The sequence below is a fragment of the Entelurus aequoreus genome, linkage group LG16 (assembly GCF_033978785.1).
Source record: "Entelurus aequoreus isolate RoL-2023_Sb linkage group LG16, RoL_Eaeq_v1.1, whole genome shotgun sequence".
Lineage (NCBI taxonomy): Eukaryota > Metazoa > Chordata > Actinopteri > Syngnathiformes > Syngnathidae > Entelurus > Entelurus aequoreus.
The window spans coordinates 6259773-6264772 of NC_084746.1; positions in this window are offsets into that span (position 1 = coordinate 6259773).

The following is a 5000-nucleotide window of genomic DNA, read 5'->3' on the forward strand; positions in this document are numbered from 1 at the left end:
TAGGCTTCATAATGCGCCACACATTTTCAATGGGAGACAGGTCTGGACTACAGGCAGGCCAGTCTAGTACCTGCACTCTTTTACTATGAAGCCACGTTGATGTAACAAGTGGCTTGGCATTGTCTTGCTGAAATAAGCAGGGGCGTCCATGGTAACGTTGCTTGGATGGCAACATATGTTGTTCCAAAACCTGTACGTACCTTTCAGCATAAATGGCGCCTTCACAGATGTGTAAGTTACCCATGTCTTGGGCACTAATACACCCCCATACCATCACACATGCTGGCTTTTCAACTTTGTGTCTATAACAATCCGGATGGTTCTTTTCCTCTTTGGTCCGTAGGACACGATGTCCACAGTTTTCAAAAACAATTTGAAACGTGGACTCGTCAGACCACAGAATACTTTTCCACTTTGCATCAGTCCATCTTAGATGAGCTCAGGCCCAGCGAAGCCGACAGCGTTTCTGGGTGTTGTTGATAAACGGTTTTCGCCTTGCATAGGAGTGTTTTAACTTGCACTTACAGATGTAGCGACCAACTGTAGTTACTGACAGTGGGTTTCTGAAGTGTTCCTGAGCCAATGTGGTGATATCCTTTACACACTGATGTCGCTTGTTGATGCAGTACAGCCTGAGGGATGGAAGGTCACGGGCTTAGCTGCTTACGTGCAGTGATTTCTCCAGATTCTCTGAACTCTTTGATGATATTACGGACCGCAGATGGTGAAATCCCTAAATTCCTTGCAATAGCTGGTTGAGAAAGGTTTTTCTTAAACTGTTCAACAATTTGCTCACGCATTTGTTGACAAAGTGGTGACCCTCGCCCCATCCTTGTTTGTGAATGACTGAGCATTTCATGAAATCTACTTTTATACCCAATCATGGCACCCACCTGTTCCCAATTTGCCTGTCCACCTGTGGGATGCTCCAAATAAGTGTTTGATGAGCATTCCTCAACTTTATCAGTATTTATTGCCACCTTTCCCAACTTCTTTGTCACTTGTTGCTGGCATCAAATTCTAAAGTTAGTGATTAATTGCAAAAAAAAAATGTTTATCAGTCTGAATATCAAGTATCTTGTCTTTGTAGCATATTCAACTGAATATGGGTTGAAAATGATTTGCAAATCATTGTATTCCGTTTATATTTACATCTAACACAATTTCCCAACTCATATGGAAACGGGGTTTGTAGTTTTTAACCAGGTTTGTTATTGCTGTGGGCAATTGGAAGAACTCTTGGCAGTCTACAGTAGTAAGTGGTGGACGGATCAGTAGGCATTGGCCAGAACAAGGTACAAGACATGAAGAAGTGTGGATGTGATGCCATAGAATGTTGTTGTGCTTGAGGCTTCCCAAGAATCCTGCTATTCCAGCCTCATGGATTGATGCATCAATGAGGAGATTTTGTTTGAGATATATTTTCAGCCGTTGTGCCAATATTCAGAAATCTTGCATTCGACGTTCAGAAGGTTTATCTGGCGGAACTGTTCCATGGTGGTTTAGTTCTTTTCTTTTGGAATGAGTACTCCTCTTGCTCCCTGCCAGGCTTTTGGGATGATTTGTCTATCCCACACCAGTCTCCTGGAAAAAAATCCTACTCAAGTGTTTGTGTGAAAAAAAATGGCTCATTTTTTTCTTTTGTGTCTCTTTTCTTGATGCAGACGATGGTGTCATTCATCATCTAAGTCAGGGGTCACCAAACTTTTTGAAACCAAGAGCTACTTCTTGGGTGCTGATTAATGCGAAGGGCTACCAGTTTGATACACACTTCAATAAATTGCCAGAAATAGCCAATTTGCTCAATTTACCTTTAACTCTATGTTATTATTAATAATTAATGATATTTACACTTAATTGAACAGTTTAAAAGAGGAGAAAACACGAAAAAAATGACAATTAGATTTTGAAACATAGTTTATCTTCAATTTCGACTCTATAAAATTCAAGATTCAACCGAAAAAAAGATGAGAAAAACTAGCTAATTCGAATCTTTTTGAAAAAATTAAACAAATATTTTATGGAACATCAATAGTAATTTTTCCTGATTAAGATTAATTTTAGAATTTTGATGACATGTTTTAAATAGGTTAAAATCCAATATGCACTTTGTTAGAATATATAACAAATTGGACCAAGCTATATTTCTAACAAAGACAAATCATTATTTCTTCTATATTTTCCAGAACAAAATTTTTAAAATAAATTAAAAAGACTTTGAAATAAGATTTACATTTGATTCTACAGATTTTCTAGATTTGCCAGAATATTTTTTTTGAATTTTAATCATAATAAGTTTGAAGAAATATTTCACAAATATTCTTCGTCGAAAAAACAGAAGCTAAAATGAAGAATTAAATTAAAATGTGTTTATTATTCTTTACAATAAACAAATTGAACATTGATTTAAATTGTCAGGAAAGAAGAGGAAGGAATTTAAAAGGTAAAAAGGTATATGTGTTTAAAAATCCTAAAATCATTTTTAAGGTTGTATTTTTTCTCTAACATTGTCTTTCTGAAAGTTATAAGAAGCAAAGTAAAACAATTAATGCATTTATTTAAACAAGTGAAGACCAAGTCTTTAAAATATTTTCTTGGATTTTCAAATTCTATTTGAGTTTTGTCTCTCTTAGAATTAAAAATGTCGAGCAAAGCGAGACCAGCTTGCTAGTAAATAAATACAATTTAAAAAATAGAGGCAGCTCACTGGTAAGTGCTGCTATTTGAGCTATTTTTAGAACAGGCCAGCGGGCTACTCATCTGGTCCTTACGGGCTACCTGGTGCCCGCGGGCACCGCGTTGGTGACCCCTGATCTAAGTGGAATATTTTAACAGTCGTCACTTAAAAATAAAACTTTGGAGACGTCATGCTAATGTCAGGTACTGTCATCACTTTATCTTTATCTTCATCTTATCTTTGATGAGGTGGTGGGCAACCTCCTGCTTCCTTCTTCTCTCTATGTGACACCCTGAAATATTCATAAGCTCAGCTTATGAGACCCTGATCAATTACACAGTCGCCACAGGCCGCCAATGTATTATTAATGAACATATTGTGTCTGATAGAGATCGCAGTCATTGATTGATCTCCTCGTTGGGCTTTTCTCAGAACAGGTGGGCCAATCAGAGAGCGCCGAAGACCAAGTTTGACATGTTCAAAAGGACCAAAACCTACAAGAATCTTCCTTTAGAGCAGGGGTGTCAAACGTACGGCCCGAGGGCCGGATCAGGCCCGCGAACAGGTTTTATCCGGCCCGCGGGATGAGCTTGCCAAGTATAAAAATTAACCGGAAATTTTTGAATGAAAGAAACAGCTGTTCTAAATGTGTCCACTGGATGTCGCAATAGCAATTCTTTGTATCTTTGTAGATGACGCTACATATGTACAAAATAAAGCACATGATGTTAGTGCACCAGTCGAGGTAAATGATCCAACTACATAAATAACATCCTGTAATTTGATTTTGATTAGGGATGTCCGATAATGGCTTTTTGCCGATATCCGATATGCCGATATTGTCCAACTCTTTAATTACCGATACCGATATCAACCGATATATACAGTCGTGGAATTAACACATTATTATGCCTAATTTGGACAACCAGGTATGGTGAAGATAAGGTACTTTTTAAAAAAATGAATAAAAAAAAAAAAGATAAATACATTAAAAACATTTTCTTGGATAAAAAAGAAAGTAAAACAATATAAAAACAGTTACATAGAAACTAGTAATTAATGAAAATTTGTAAAATTAACTGTTAAAGGTTAGTATTATTAGTGGACCAGCAGCACGCACAATCACGTGTGCTTACGGACTGTATCCCTTGCAGACTGTATTGATATATATTGATATATAATGTAGGAACCAGAATATTAATAACAGAAAGAAACAACCCTTTTGTGTGAATGAGTGTGAATGAGTGTAAATGGGGTGGGTTGGTGCACTAATTGTAAGTGTATCTTGTGTTTTTTATGTGGATTTAATTAAAAAAAAATATATATATGATACTGATAATAAAAAAAACGATACCGATAATTTCCGATATTACATTTTAACGCATTTATCGGCCGATAATATCGGCAGACCGATATTATCGGACATGTCTAATTTTGATATAATTTTTTTATTTTGATTAACACCAATGAGTTGACTGCTGAACATTATCATACCATTTATTCAGAAAATATAAATAACGACAAATAAACTATTAATCGCAACATGAAAGTGTAAAAAAAAAAAAACAACAACATTATGATTTTTACAATTTCAGAATATGCTTGTTCTATTTTTAAACAAAGAAAACAATCTGAAGTTGTCTTTATTTTTAAGTTATCGTGCCGTGATTCTACCAGTCCGGCCCACTTGGGAGTAGATTTTTCTCCATTTGGCCCCCCATCTAAAATGAGTTTGACACCCCTGCTCTAGAGGTATGAAGTGTCATTGATATTTTAGCCAATATTGGAATATATCGGAAAATTTCGGAAAATACCCTCGGATCATTTGTTAAGCAACCAATACCTCATTAGAAGATAAAGAAAAGATACGCAAATTAATGTCAAATTGTTGCAATGTGCAAATTCGCAGTGCTAACCAGCTCACACTACACACTACACTATGATCTTGTGCGTAAAAGACCCTAAATTAAAACGATAAAATATAATTTTATAACAAAATGTTATATACATATAAATTATAAGATAAAACAAGAATGTTTACAAACCACTGAAAAAAATACAAATATAATGTCAGGTCTAAAGGCCTACTGAAAGCCACTACTAGCGACCACGGAGTCTGATAGTTTATATATCAATGATGAAATCTTAACATTGCAACACATGCCAATATGGCCGGGTTAACTTATAAAGTGCAATTTTAAATTTCCCACTAAACTTCCGGTTGAAAACGTCTATATATGATGACGTTTGCGCGTGACGTCAATCGTTGAAACGGAAGTATTGGTACCCCATTGAATCCAATACAAAAAGCTCTGTTTTCATC